This window comes from Peromyscus californicus, unplaced genomic scaffold (genome assembly GCF_007827085.1).
Source record: "Peromyscus californicus insignis strain IS unplaced genomic scaffold, ASM782708v3 Scaffold_6__1_contigs__length_162567912, whole genome shotgun sequence".
Taxonomy (NCBI): Eukaryota; Metazoa; Chordata; class Mammalia; order Rodentia; family Cricetidae; genus Peromyscus; species Peromyscus californicus.
The window spans coordinates 44,997,327-45,013,876 of record NW_026294584.1 but is presented as its reverse complement, the minus strand read 5'-3'; the positions used below and the strand labels follow the sequence as shown (position 1 = coordinate 45,013,876).

At 40.9% G+C, this 16,550-nt stretch overlaps 1 pseudogene; it reads left to right on the top strand.

The window, feature by feature from the left end:
* The first annotated feature begins 1,436 nt into the window (after positions 1–1,436).
* Positions 1,437–2,067, top strand: LOC128099516 (60S ribosomal protein L9-like; annotated as a pseudogene).
* Positions 2,068–16,550: the final 14,483 nt, after the last annotated feature.

Genomic DNA, 16,550 nt, shown 5'->3' with positions numbered 1-16,550 from the left:
AGACATCCATGTCAAGAAACTTTGCATGGGATCTAGATTGTTCTTGGAGCCCAGTTAGGCAGTTGAAGGACAAAAAGCCAGTGGGAGGAAGGAATCGCTTTTGTCTATTCTCCATTCCTCTGTGGTTCTTTATGTTCCTTGTTAGGAAGGGTGTGGGAGAGGGGCAGGAAAAGCTTTGTACATTGTTGTGGGTAACTTGATCCTAATGAGGGATAATAATGAAGGGGAGAAGTCTACATGTGTTGGCTGACTTGACATTACAACAAAGACGCAAAGGGCCCTGATGGATATGAAATATTTAGGACCTAGGTTTGCTAAATCTTTGAAAACAAAACCAAAAAGCCAACATTCCTCCTTCTGATCACCTGGTCTCTAGAAAGCCTAGTCCTGTGGCCCGTGGGGATTTTCTGAGCCTCAAGAAAAACTTTGGCAGCTACAAGTATTCAGGTTGCATCCTGATTTTCTTGGCTGGAAAGTACCATGGCCTTCTGCCCCTCATGACCTGCCACCTGATCTTCAGAAACCTCCACAGGCTAAAACCAAGAGACACTTAGGATAGAGCAACAAGCCCATAGAAGCCGTACTCCAGGCTCAGTCACTGCTACCATCCCCACTCCATACCTACATAAGTGGTCCCTATCCTGAGCCCCCTCAGAAACCACAGAGAGAAAGCCTGAGCTAGTCATCAGCAGAGCGATGGCCTTGTGTGTCCTCCTCCCTCCCCAAACCCACAGCCACACTCTTCCTCCAACAGCCGGGTCCTCCATCTCAGAAAAACAACAACAACAACAACAACAACAACAACAACAACAACAAAGATCTGGGTGGCACCATGTCTTAATTTCCAGGTGTCATAATGTTTCATTTTTAATATGAATAAGCCTATGTTTCTTTTTATGGAAGAAGTTGGGCTCAAGTCTTGGAAGCTCTCTTCCCCTTCCACCTCATCTTCTTTTTTCTTCCTCATCTTCTTCACAGCACCCGGTGTCTGTTCCTGTCCCTGTCCCTTCAGAACAGCAGACCACAGGTCAGTGTCATGGAAGTGAAGTGTAGGAGGCGGTAACCCTGTCTAAATCGCACTCTGCTTTAAACACGAGCTGAAGACTTGCCCTCCTGGGCCTGAACCTAACACTGTTCTCTGCTTTGTTATATCTTAGAGTCCAGGAATCAAAACTCCAGCTACTGAATGAAGAACAGAGCTGAAGAATCAGGAGATGAACAGCTACCCATGGACAGATATTTGTCTATAGTTCCCTTGGTTGAACATACTCCCAAGCTCCCAGCCTTCTTAGCGTGTGTCCATCCTGGCCACTACCTCAGAACAAAGATGGTCTCAATAACCAGCTGTCACCCCTAACACATCCTCTTCTAGCATCTACCTCTCCTGGTTGTTTAGTTTTTAAAGTCACTGTTACTGGGCATTGAAAGATTCTTAAATGAACTACAGGGGAAGAGACAACTATTTTTTCCAAGGTGAGATATTGGGTGGTCCATATGGGGCCACACAGGACTGTGGTCTATTTCTGCTGCTATCACAAAATATCAAAGACTGGGAGCGCACAGTCATTGTGAAGGGCCCCAGAGGAACCCTCTGGAGGGACTTCAATCACATCAATGTAGAACTGATTCTCCTTGGGAAGAAGAAGAAGCTCCGGGTTGACAAATGGTGGGGTAACAGAAAGGAACTGACCACTGTCTGAAACCATCTGCAGTCACGTTCAGAACATGAGCAAGGGTGTTACACTGGGCTTCTGCTACAAGATAAGGTTTGTGTATACTCACTTCCCCAACAATGTCATTATTCAGAAGAATGGGGCTTTGGTTGAAATCTGAAATTTCTTGGGTGAAAATTACATCCACAGGGTTCAGATGAGGACAGGTATTGCTTGTTCTGTCTGTCAAGGCCAGAAGGATGTATTAATCCTTGAAGGAAATGATATCGAACTTGTTTCAAATTCAGCAGCTCTGATTCAGCAAGCCACAACAGCTCAAAACAAGGATATCAGAAAGTTTTTTAATGGTATCTATGTGTCTGAAAAGGGAATAGTGCAGCAGGCCGATGAGTGAGACCTGAGTTACCCAGCTCCAGAAACAAGATCCTGAATTTAAGTACGATTTGGGGTGTCTTTTGGGACAATAAAAGACATATTGGGAAAAAAAAGCAGATATTGAGTTCCTCATAATTCTAGAGTTTAAGAAATCTAAGATGAAGACCCTAGCACCCAATGAGGATCTTCTTTCCACCTCATTCCATGATAAAAGACAAAAAGACAAGAGACTAAGAGGGAAACACACTCTTTATGATGGCAGTGATCTCATCAATGGGAAAAAAGCCCACATGGCTCAATGGCTTCCTTACCATTCTACCCCTCACCCCATTACAGTGGCACCTAAATTGTAACATGAGTTTCCAAAAGGACAAACATTTACACTATAACAACTATAGAGGAAGGCTGAAGGTATGAGAGTGAACTGCAATCAATGGAACTTGCCTATAGGGAGCAGTGGAAAGGAGGGGTTGCCAAGACGTAAGGGACTAGTAATTGGGTGTCTTGTTTTTAAACAATGATTTTGATGTTGTTTTTAATAATGAGGATGTGGCTATCAATAATCAAGAACGGTATAACAATTCTATCCTAGTTCAAGGTAACAAGGCAGACTGCCACAATCTCATGCATGGGTGGCAGCAGAAGACACAAGACTCCTGGATGCTAACACAGGAATCCCTTGTTCACCCCAATAAGCAGCAGTAACAATGTCAGCATTTGCACTTGGTCCCCAAGAGTCTCATTTCCATAATAAAACACACAGGGGTTTTGATGATTCCTATACATCTGAGCAGCAGAAGAAAATTGCCGATATATGGAGAACTTGACCTCTTATAATGGGCTGTTCTAGGTCTACTTTAATAGAACCACCACATAGCGTGTTTTATAACTTATTATAATCTATACTTTTAATAATATTACTTTAAATACAATACAGCATCCTAACATGTTGACAATTTTATTAAAGTAAGGCTCTAGATTATCTCCCCAACAAAAAAATACTTTCAGGATATGTTATGGGATATTTGATTGCACTGTGAAACCCCAAACCTGTGTTAATAAAATCAACCTTGGATCAGGGGGCGGAGCCAGCAACTAATTGACAGAGTAGCTGATAAAGAGATGCACAGGAAGGGATAGGGAGGGACTTGGAGATTCGTAGTCTATTGATTTGGGACAATTGCTGGGTCTCTGGCCAAAAAGGAAGCTTTCTCAGCCCTTCTGAGCTTGCAGGTTTTCACCCAACATCTGTCTCCCAAGTCTTTATTGGTACATAGAACGATAGAGACTTATTTAAAAACTACATTTGATGGCAGCAGCAGGGCTGGTGCTGGCAGGCTGGGAAGTTCCACAAGGCCAAGGTGGAGTGCTGAGTGCAGGGTTAGGGGGGTACAGATGGTAGTTAAAATACCAGCAGATCAGGTACAGCCACAGAGCTGGAGATAAAACAAGAATGTTGATATATCTGTAGTCTTCAGAGTCAGTAGCGCCTTCTTCAGGAACTGCATAGGACAGTTCATTTCACTTGTAGTAAGAAGGGTACATTAGTTTATCTTTTCACTTCAATATAATTCATCTTTTAATATATCTATTACATATATTTTACTATGTTATATTATCATGATGCTACAAGTAAATATATATAAAGGATATGTAGATATATTAGAGTGCATGCTCTGTTTTACTTAGTTATTTTTTGCAAATACAAGTATATTTTTTAGTGTTGAAATAATGCTTTTGTAATTGTATGAATACACACACACACACACACACACACACACACACACACAATAATCATTATTCACTTAAGGAGAATTACTCAAAAATAGAATTGCAGGATCAAATGGCATCTACTCCTTTTTAAGTTCTTCAGTCATTGTTTTCAATATTACCCAATATTCCTCCAGAAAATCTGCAACAGTCTCCCCGTCAACACAGCAGAATTTGAGTGTACATGCTCATATCCACAGCCTGATAATTCCGCCTATAGTTAAGAGAGGATTTTTGCACCTTTAAAAGTTTTATTGATGAATAACATTATTTTGTTTTAATGAGAATATCTTCCATTACTTAAGGAGCAGAATGTTTTTCATATATATCTGATATTAAATTTCTTCTGAAACTGCCTGTTTATTTTCCTTGCCTTTTCTATTAGAATGATTCATCTTTTATTTAAAAATTAATTTTCAGAGCTCTTTGTATGGTTAGTATATTTAGTCTATGGTACAAATATTACAAAAATGCTTTTTAATTCATCCTTTGCCTCTTTATTTGTTGATGATATTTTCATATATACAATACATAAATATTATTGAATTTATCAGACATTTTCTTCATGGTTGCTACTTTCTGAAACATATTAAAAAGTCAACATTTCATTTTCTGAGATCATAAATTCATATCAAATTTTCTTTTAAGACATCTGCTTTACATTGAACTCTGATTCTATGGAATTATGATAAATTATGCAAGATAAACATGTTATCACATATTACAATCATATGGATTTTTTTTAATCCACTGGCCTGTTGTAAGTACTGTTAAAACCTCAATCCTCTTTTGTGATTTAATAACATGTTTCAATACAGGACATTAAACATCAAGAACAACATTAACACAGCAATCAAAGTAAAGCCAAAAAAATTACTTTCCATAATAAATATTTTATATTCTAGGAATGTACAACTTTGAGAAGAAAGGCTTCGATTCTAGTCAAAAGCCGGAATCCAAGCAGTAAGGGGGAATACGGAGTTGCTATCTTCAAGTTCAGGATCTGCTCAGTGGGCTGGAACAGATCTGGGTGGCTCTAGGGAAAGGACTAAGGAAAGTGGATGGAAATTACTAGAGGAAAATTTTGACTCATCAAAGAACCTTACTAAAAAGTTGTTCAACAAGAGAACAGTCCGCTTGTGAAGAGAATGAGGAAGGAGTATGTCTTCGTTACTTTTCTCACTGCTGTGACCAGATACCTGACAAGGAGCAATTTAAGAAAGCAAGGGTTTGTTTGGGCTCACAGTTTAAGAAGGCATGGCGGCCATCGTGACAGGAAGAGCATGGGCGCAGGAATGTGAGGTGCCTGGTTTCACTGCACCCACAGTGAGGAAGCAGACACAGGATGGGAAATGGGATCCAGCTCTCAGTCAGACCCAGCGACCCACTTCCTCCAGCAAGGCTCCACTTCATAAGGGTTCCACAGCAAAACAGAGCTACCAGCAGAGAGCTAAGTGTTTGTCTATCCGAGCCTATAGGCGCCGTTTCTCATCCAAACCACAATAGAATAGGTTTTTCTTTTTTTAAATAACTGGTTTTTCAAAAGTACAACATAAAAGACTCACAGAACAAGAGGGACGGTGTTATTTGAAGGACACGTGTCTCTAAAATCTTGGCCTTCATCACATTATGATCTTAAAAATCAATATCATAACTGCATTCGCTTCCACACGCAGTCACGGAGGAATCAGCCCTGGGAGATTCCAAAGGCAATTGAGCCAAGATGTTGGTTCCTGGAACTATGGAAGCTGCAGTCCATTTTCCCTTTGACTATGAAGCAGAGTTGGAGTGAGATGCAAGATACAAAGCCATTGAAAATCGAATCGGTCCCCACTCGGTCTTTGCTTTTGTTTAAACTTTCAAGGATGAATCAAGGCACCTTGGGGCATCTCGGGGTCGCACTTTTGTTGGGTTTCTGCAGACAGGACCGCACAGAGTTGAGGTGTGTTTTGCACCCTACTCCCCTCCGTATGGATATGGAGAAGAGAACTTTCTTTAATGCCTCAGTAAAATATTCTGAGATCTCTAGAGTTGTGCTATTCAAATGCAGTGGTTTTATCTATTATTTATCCCCTGGCTTTTGGAGAGGAACCCTTTCTGTCTTGCTAAGAAGAGAGGCACGGCTTTGAAGCAGTCCCCTTCCGGCAGTTTGCTTTTCGAATAAGCCGTCACCGAGAGCAGGGAGCGGAGGTGGTGTCCTCAGGGGCTGGGTTCCCTGTTATTTAGTTCACTTGGTGCTACTATAACAGAATACCTGAGATTAGGTAATGTATTAAGAACAAGGATTTGTTTCTTCTATTCTGGGGGCTGGTAAGTCCAAGTCGTTTCATTGCATGGGCGTCTGTGTCATCCCGTGGTGGAAGGCAGAAGGATAAGGAGGCACTTGCACACTCCCACAAGCACCCAAAAGAAGCAGGGGGCGTGGGTGGCTAAATTCACCCTTTTCCCAGGAACCTACTTCCAGGACAAACAACCATGTCCTGTGACAATGATGTAATCCATTCATGTAGGCATAGGCTTCATGATGTAATCACCTCTTAACGGTCCTGCTTTCAACCTGGATATACCAGGGACAACAGATCTAAACGGCAGCAGCTGTGTAAAAGATCTCATAACCAAGGACATTAGTTCAGCAAGTATGTGGTCACTTGGACACTCTAGCCATGGTCCTCTGAAGATTTGCAGTTCTCATTTTGTTAAAAGCTTAGACAGACGATGGCAGCAGCAGAGTCCATCTTAATCATCGTAGACTCTCAGCTTTCTTTTATTATAGGGAAAAATAAGTAGTGTGGACACAAAACACGAGACAGAGAATGAACAGTACAAGATGCTACAGGCCTTACAAACGTAAGACTGAGTGGAAAAACAAAAAGTGAGACACGGTGGAGTTCCGAGTTCCTTCATATGAAATTTTAAGGAGCGCTAACTAATTTATGCTTTTTTAAGATAATGTTTCTCTTTTGGGGGGGGTTGGTAGTAACGTCCAGAAGGGTCCTCTGGGGCTTCTAGGATGCCGGAAATATTCTGTCTTAAGCTAAGTGCTTGAGTTCTCAGAGAGTACTCAATTTGTGAATTGAGTTATTGCACATTTATGATTTATGCATATATGTATATATATACTTAAAATCAAGACAGGAGAAAGGTGATGACTTGGCACTTAGCGTGGTAAGTGCCCCCATGTGTTTATGCCATCTAGTTCTCACACTTATGTGAAGTCAGGACGTCTTCATTTCTATTCCAGCAGAAGATGTGGAAATCCTGAGAGGTGATACCGTAGGATAGAGTCACATTGCTGCAGGCTGATCAAGACTGTGTCTTCCCGACTCTAAGCCGATGTAGCACAAATCTTAACAGGTCTTATTAAAAAAAAACAAATCTGGAGCCAGGTATTGGGGTGAATGGTGGAAGATCAGAGAAGCAGAACAAGCCACAGCCACCTCACCTTGCCAATTCCTCAGCTGATCTTGAGTCCTCAGACTGGAAGCCTCTGAGTCCTCATCCAGAATGAATCTCAGCTTAACTGTTTGTTGCTCAAAAGCCTAAAAGCTTAACCAGGCTCTAGTTCCTGGTTTTCACGCCTTATATACTTTTCTGCTTCCTGCCATCACTTCCTGGGATTAAAGGCTTTTGTTTACCACGCCCAGCTGTCCAGTGTGGCTTTGAATTTACAGAGATTCAGATGGATCTCTGCCTCTGGAATGCTAGGATTAAAGGTGTGAGTGCCAACATTTTCTGGCCTCTATATCTAGTGGTTGTTCTGTTCTCTGACCCCAGATAAGTTTATTAGGGTGCACAATATTTTGGGAAACACAATATCACCATAAGCCGAGGCTCAAGTCTTCACTAAATATTTACAACATGCAGAGAAAAATTATGCTTTGACACTCGAAAGGAGAGCTAGATCTAGACCAATGGTTCTCAATCTGTGGGTCACAACCCTTTGTGGGAGGGGGGTCAAAGGACCCTTTCATAGGGTCACCCAAGACCATTGGAAAACACAGATATTTACATCACAATTCCTAACAGTAGCAAAACCACAGTTATGAAGTAGCAATGAAACAGTTTTATGGTTGGGGGTCACTACAACATGAGGGACTGTATTAAAAGGTCACAGCATTAGGAAGGTTGAGAACCACTGCTCTAGACCCTTTCCTGGCTAAAGCTTCAACCCATAACTTTGGGGAAATCTCGCAAGTCAGGGGACAATCCAGGTATCTGGGAATCTCTTGAAGCTATCCTGCTGAATGCAAGAATTCTATACATTATTTATCTGTAACCCTGGAGAGAGGGCTTTTCTAATTTGTTCAGTAAAGAGGCAGAGGGTCCTGAGCTCCTCAGTGGCCCCTTCTGGGCTCTGGGCAACACTGGAAATTCTCTCTTTGATCCTCTGTCATTAGCCTCCAGGGACTCCTCCAGCTAGTGCCATATTGGAGTCAGATGCCTCCCAAGGCCTGAGTAGAAGGGAATAGGGATGAAACTCCACTCACTTGTACCAATGTAGGCATCAAGTAAGTTAGGCAGAAACAAGGGCTTTAGACAAAACCATGTTATCTCCTTGCTATAGAACTGAAGAATGGATCACCCCTTGTTGAGGTTGCTCCTTTATACCAAACACCTTAGGGTGGTCCTTTGGCACAGCTACTGCTGTTGGTGTGTTCTGGAAGATGTGGGGGTGAGGGGGCCTTCTTGCTGTGTTCTGGAAGCTTCAAGACCATTTAGGTGCCCAGTGAAGCTGCATTGTCTCATTCTTACAGAGATGTCAGGTCCTCATAGAAGTGCAAGAAAGTCACTGCTTGTGTTCCTTGTGGAACTAATTCAGTAACAGAGCACATCCTATGTTTGCTGAGTCCCAGACATAGTCCCGGGAACATAGGAAAACTGCCCACTGAAGCGCTACTAAGGTGGAGCATGTGACTTGTTCCGGTCGTAGGGCCACAGATGATACAATGAGAGCAAGTTATGGGCAAGATCAGAGGGAGGGGCTGTGAGTTCTCTGTGCCCTGTTTCTTCCCATCTTCCAAAGCACAGCAAGATGAGAGTGGTCCTCATTCTTAAGTCACCTTGTAGAGGGCAGACAACACCAATGGAGAAATTAACCTGTAAGTGTTTAAACACAGAGATTGCTTCCCACCCATCACCACCTACTCCAACATAATACAAACATCCTTTAGCCCTGTTTATAGTCTCTCCTCACTAGGGCCCATCCAAAAATTTAGAAACTACACCCCCTAAAAGCCTCTTATCCCCAACTTTCCCCATTTCCCTTCGTAACATGATTCTTTCCCATTATACATAAATACATCTGCATATGGTCCCAGGGGAACCATGTCTTATATTCACCTGTTCAAGATGATTTGACATCAAATTTGACATCTAGATGGGAGCTGGTTGATGTGGGTTGTAATGGAGGTGGTAGCATGTGTGCATGTGGGATGGTTTGTCTCCTGAGCCCTAAGGCATCATATTTATTATATTTATTGTAAACTTGACAGGATCCAATATCACCTAGGAGACAGATGTCTGGGCATGTCTATGAGCAAAGTTTCTAGATTGAGTTAACTGAGCAGGTGGTCCTGGACTGTATAAAATGCAAGCCAGTAAACATCACTCCTCCAAGGTCTCGGCTTTGGTTCCTGCCTCCAGGTTCCTTGAGTTCCTGCCCTGATTTTTTTTTTCACTATCCACTATAAGAGGTAAGATGAAATAAACCCTTTCCTTCCCAAACTGCTTTTGGTCATGGTGTTTATCGCAGCGATAGAAAGCAAACAGGACACTTGGGCTGGGGCTCTGGACTGAATGAAAAGGAGAAAGTGAGCTGAGTTACCAGCATTCATCTTTCGCTGCTTCCTGTATGCAGATGCAGTGTGGCCAATCACCTTAGACTCCTGCTGTCTGCTGCGCTTTCCTCAATGCATCCCTTAGAACTGTAAAAGAAAGTAAGCTGTTCCCACTTTGTCATAGCAATGAGAGAAGTGATTAATGTAGTATGACAGAGAGAGATTTGCTTGTCACTTGAGCAAGATGATGGTAATAGATCACTACGCACTCACAAATTCTTCTCAGACGTGTTGCTGCCAGATGGTCCTGGGACTGGCCAGTCTTGAATGGAATCTTGGGTCTTTGGTCTACAGGGATGTGTTGGATGGCTGTATAGGTTTCTCTGGGGGGGGGTGGAATTCTACTTTAGATAGGAAATGTGGATTCCTCTCAACACACAGTCATGAAGCAAAAGGCATTGGGATTTCCCATATATCCAACATCTATTTGTGGAAATGTGCTTACTAACTAGCAGAATGTCATTAAGTCTGGATAGAGTGTATCCTAGCTCTCCTCACAGTTCAACAGGTGGTGTCTTAGCTAGGGTTTCTATTGCTAATAGAAATAGACAAAGCACCATGACCAAAGCAACTTGGGGAGGAAATGGTTTATTTGGCTTACTCTTCCATATCACTGTTCATTATTAAAGGAAGTCAGGAAAGGAACTCAAACAGGTCAGGAATCTGGAGGCAGGGGTTGATGCCAAGGCCATAGAGGTGTGCTACTTACCGGCTTACTCCCCGTGGCTTGCTCAACCTGCTTTCTTACAGAACCCAATGTGGTGGTATTTTACTTGTACTGAAATGTGATTTTAATTGTATGTTAATAAATAAAGTTGTCTGGGGGTCAGAGCTATTAGAGTCATAGCAAGTGCATGGCGGCGGTGGCGCACGCCTTTGAGTACCTTTTGGGTTACATCCAGCTGGTAATGGCGTTTGATTGTAGAAGGAACAAGTAGGACATTTCTTTACTATTTCTTTGGCTTGTTGCCAGGTTATGGAAAAATCCTTTTTTAAACCTTTACTATTGACATGATGTTTTTTATGAAATTCTGAGGCCTCCAGCACATTTCCTATCAATAATTTATCAATCTCATCATTGCCTTGTGCTAGAGGGCCTGGCAGACCAGTATGGGATCGAATGTGAGTTATATATAAAGGATGACTCCTTTTCCTGATTGTATCTTGTAATTGAATAAATAGTGAAGTTAATTCTGAAGCATCAGGGATAAATTCTGCAGTTTCAATATGTAATACTACTCTTTCAGCATACTGAGAGTCAGTTACTATGTTGAGAGGTTCTGAAAAATCCATTAATACCAACAGAATAGCATACAATTCTGATTTTTGAACTGAATTATAAGGACTTTGAACCACTTTACTTAAATTTTCTGATTTGTAACCTGCCTTTCCTTGCTTGTTGGCATCTGTATAAAATGTACGAACTCCAGATATGGGTTTTTCCCGTACAATTCGAGGCAAGATCCAATCAGCTCTCTTTATAAGATCAATTCTATCGCTTTTGGGATATTTGCTGTTAATTTCTCCCAAAAAATTACTGCAAGCTCTTTGCCAAGGTTCACTTTCTGTCCATAATTTTTCAATATCCTCCTTAGTTAAAGGTAGTTAAAGGGTGGTTTTTTGGTCTTTTTAATGGGTTTTGGGTCTGGGATAATTTTCATTGTTTAGGGGAGTTGGTTACAAGTTGTTGTCAAGGGTTAGGAAAAAGGCTAAGCAAAAGAGATTAGATTTAAGGTTCTTGTTTAAAAAAAAAAAGAGAGAAAGAAAGAAGAAGAAAAAGACAATTACTAGTTTTAAATACTTTACATTGGATTGGATTGTTTTATATTGTATACAAATTATATATATTGAAATTGATATTGTTAGAAAATGCTATATGTATATTTCTAATTGTACTTATACTGTTCATTTAACAATGCAAGTTTCTGATCCTTGAATGTTATTATTACCAACTATTAGGATATAAAGAAATGAAAGTTAGTAGTTAGACATTACAATAGAACTTGTAGTCATATTAGATATGTTTTAAAAATTGAGCAGATATATTTTAGACAGGTCATCTTCAAACCCTTCAGAGATCTACAGAATATGGCATTTAAAATGTTTTAATAACTTAGAAAATTTTTCTTTTTGTTATGATTATGAGACATGTCGGCTCCTGGCAGTACCAATCTACTTCAGAGAAAATATGGGCATTGAAGAAACTGTGTATGGAGTTAACTTTCATTGTGGCAAAAGTTAGTCACTGGACAACAAAGTATCCTTGAATCAACTGCTGACAAAATGGACAGACAGGACATGAAACAAAGGACTACTGATTCTTGCCAAAACAAATGTGGTTATGGCTTTATCAAAAGGCATCTTCTGAGGCCAGGACAATATGGCACCATCCCTGAAGTGGCCTTCGCAATTTGGAAAAGGTACAGTGCCCTTTTCTTCGAAGGCAGCTGAATAGGCAGTGGGCCGATGGCTTCTGATGTGCAATGGAACAGCAGCTGAAACAGTTATTCTTGAAGAGTAACTAAGCTCACGCCTCGCAATAGTAAACTGGCATTTGACAGAGGGATGTGGAGAAGAACGGGATGCTAAGATGAAGCCATATATACACAGCCAAGAATGGAGAGCTGAATTAAAAAATCAAAAACAATTTCCAGAATTTAAAATCCTGAATCATGACATGACACTAGTGGAATTCAGGTGTTTCTGGTACATGGACTGCTCTCACCCAATGTGAGGTTGAACTGTTGACCTTGTGTACATCCTACTTCACAAATGAGTCTGTCAGATATGCTAAGCCTATAGGCTGAAGATGATGCCCCAACACTGTGGAGAAACCTCAGGTGACTGTCCAGGCAGCTGGCTGTTTCTGTCAACTCACAAATTTTTTGGAAGTTGCTTGCATGCACTTTCTGTTTTTATTTTTGTTAGCTAATATTATTTCCTTCTTGGGTCTCTGAGGGAGTTGAAGATTAGGTAGTTATAGTTGAAGGTTAGTTAGTTATAGTTGAAGATTAATTAGGATAGAAAGTGAATTAGATACATTTTGGACTTAACAAAATAGGATAGATAATGAAATTATTTTCTCTGAATTTGTCAAATACAAATGGACTAGACATTGTTTAGACATTTATTACTTGTATATATTGTATATAGTCATTGTACTTTTGTATATAGTTTTTCTTTTGTTAGTTATAACCTTTTTCTTTTTTTTCCTTTTTATTAAAATAGAAAAGGGGAAATGTGGTGGTATTTTACTTGTACTGAAATGTGATTTTAATTGTATGTTAATAAATAAAGTTGTCTGGGGGTCAGAGCTATTAGAGTCATAGCAAGTGCCAGGCGGTGGTGGCGCACGCCTTTAATCCCAGCACTCGGGAGGCAGAGCCAGGCGGATCTCTGTGAGTTCGAGGCCAGCCTGGGCTACCAAGTGAGTTCCAGGAAAGGGCAAAGCTACACAGAGAAACCCTGTCTCAGAAAACCAAAAAAAAAAAAAAAAAAGAAAAAGGTTATAACTAACAAAAGAAAAACTATATACAAAAGTACAATGACTATATACAATATATACAAGTAATAAATGTCTAAACAATGTCTAGTCCATTTGTATTTGACAAATTCAGAGAAAATAATTTCATTATCTATCCTATTTTGTTAAGTCCAAAATGTATCTAATTCACTTTCTATCCTAATTAATCTTCAACTATAACTAACTAACCTTCAACTATAACTACCTAATCTTCAACTCCCTCAGAGACCCAAGAAGGAAATAATATTAGCTAACAAAAATAAAAACAGAAAGTGCATGCAAGCAACTTCCAAAAAATTTGTGAGTTGACAGAAACAGCCAGCTGCCTGGACAGTCACCTGAGGTTTCTCCACAGTGTTGGGGCATCATCTTCAGCCTATAGGCTTAGCATATCTGACAGACTCATTTGTGAAGTAGGATGTACACAAGGTCAACAGTTCAACCTCACATTGGGTGAGAGCAGTCCATGTACCAGAAACACCTGAATTCCACTAGTGTCATGTCATGATTCAGGATTTTAAATTCTGGAAATTGTTTTTGATTTTTTAATTCAGCTCTCCATTCTTGGCTGTGTATATATGGCTTCATCTTAGCATCCCGTTCTTCTCCACATCCCTCTGTCAAATGCCAGTTTACTATTGCGAGGCGTGAGCTTAGTTACTCTTCAAGAATAACTGTTTCAGCTGCTGTTCCATTGCACATCAGAAGCCATCGGCCCACTGCCTATTCAGCTGCCTTCGAAGAAAAGGGCACTGTACCTTTTCCAAATTGCGAAGGCCACTTCAGGGATGGTGCCATATTGTCCTGGCCTCAGAAGATGCCTTTTGATAAAGCCATAACCACATTTGTTTTGGCAAGAATCAGTAGTCCTTTGTTTCATGTCCTGTCTGTCCATTTTGTCAGCAGTTGATTCAAGGATACTTTGTTGTCCAGTGACTAACTTTTGCCACAATGAAAGTTAACTCCATACACAGTTTCTTCAATGCCCATATTTTCTCTGAAGTAGATTGGTACTGCCAGGAGCCGACATGTCTCATAATCATAACAAAAAGAAAAATTTTCTAAGTTATTAAAACATTTTAAATGCCATATTCTGTAGATCTCTGAAGGGTTTGAAGATGACCTGTCTAAAATATATCTGCTCAATTTTTAAAACATATCTAATATGACTACAAGTTCTATTGTAATGTCTAACTACTAACTTTCATTTCTTTATATCCTAATAGTTGGTAATAATAACATTCAAGGATCAACCCAAGACCACCCATCCAAGGGTGGTCCCACCCACAATGGGCCAGGCTCTACCACATCAATCACTAATTAAGAAAATGCCCCACAGGCTCGCCTACAGCCTGATCTTGTGGAGGCATTTTTTCAATTGAGACTCCCTCCTCTCCAGTGACTCTAGTTTGTGTCAAGTTTGACATAAAACTAGCCAGCACAGATGCTGTCTTCCTGAAGAATGCTAGGGCCAGAAAAGAGGTGTAACTGACACAAAAGGAGTGAAAGGAAGATAAAAGCACCCCAGAGCTTGAGCCAAACGATGGGACAGCCGATCCAGTATTTCTGGACAACAGTGGCAGACAGATGCACCACGATTGGGCATTGTTCCTGAGGTCAAAGAGCCCATAAAACAGGTAAATTAAAATGGCTAACAAGTTTTCCCTAGGGATCAGGGACTCTTAATCATAATCATGCTTCACATTAAAAAGTAGTTCTCATTATCAACAATTCCAAAAGATGTAACACATTCCTGGTACTGGAGAGATCTTATTGCTGAAGATACCACATATTTGAGTAACAGAACATAGAGAAATCAAGCTTACACTTACCTCAAAGCCCCACCCCTTCTGGCTGGCTTTCGTAGTGCTGAAAGCTGCTGTGCATGCAACCAGAGGAGAAAAGTAAACATCAGTCTTACCCAGCATTGAACTGGACAAGCTTCAATAATGAGTGACCTACAAGATACACCCACTGAAGCCGGGCAGTGGTGGCGCACGCCTTTAATCCCAGCACTCGGGAGGCAGAGGAAGGCGGATCTCTGTGAGTTCAAGGCCAGCCTGGGCTACAGAGTGAGTTCCAGGAAAGGCTCAAAGCTACACAGAAAACCCTGTCTCCAAAAACAAAAACGAAAACAAAACAAACAAACAAAAAGATACACCCACTGATGCAATAGTGACAGGAATGTTACAGGGTGACCTAACTCTCTGATTTGATTTAAGGCCTGCTCCACAAGGTATGTGGAACCATTATTGGAGGTGAAGAACCTGTTGCTAGATAAGTCATAGGCCCTAGCAGAGACCCTACTAATATCATTCTGCTAAATGGACATATTCCTAAGTAGACAAACTCCTCCTAATGACTTACTGTACACCCACAGAGATACTCAACCCTCATCAAGAAGCTTATTGCAGTGAACAGTGACTAACAGAGACCCATGACTACTCAATGTGCAGAGAACATGGACTATGGGATGCTCAGCTCTAAATGAGACGTCTAGATCACATTCCTTTCCCCAATATTCAGGCATCATTATAGAAGAAGAGCTGAGAAAATTGTAGGAGCCAGAGGCTGTGAATAACCACAAGGAAACAGTGTTTTCTAGATGCAACAGGGGAGATGCACACATAAACTCATAGTAGCTGAGACAGCATGCACAAGGCTTCTGTAAGGTCAATCCAGACAAAAGCCAAGCATATAAGGGGGAAGTGGGCAAAAAGTCTCATCCCTAGCTGAGGAGTTATTGTCATTTGGTAGCTGTTGGGAGAGTGAGAGAGAAAGTCAGTTTTCTTTAGTGATATAACTCCGGGTAAGCAGGTCGAACATATTCCAGGGGATGGTCCCCCACTCAAGATTATTTGGGCAACACAAACTGGACTTCACGGGTTTTCAAAAATATTTTTAAAAGTTGGGGAAGTAGGAAGGTGTGAGTAAATATTGGAGGAGTTGGTGGAGGAGAGATGAATATGGCCAAAATGCATTGCATGGAATAATATTATTATAAATATTATTTAAAAATAGTTCTCTATCTTCTTCTCAAACGTTTCTTTCACATCTTTTATTGTAAGTCTTACAAACATGCTATGCGGTAGACGTAGAAAAAGTAAAGGCAAAATGCAAATTAGCATTCCTTTAGTTACTAATACCACCAGACACAGTGTATAAGATGGGTGAGCTCACAGAATGCATGTTATTTTGTGTGTTCATCTGTGTGTGTGTGTGTGTGTGCACACGTCTGATGTGCATGCAAGCATGCAGAGCCTAGAAGAGGGATGCGTGATGTCCTGTTTTATCACTTCCCACCATTTGCCCCTTGAGATAGGCTATCTCAGGGAACTAGAAGCTCACGATTCCAGCTAAGCTGGTTGGCCA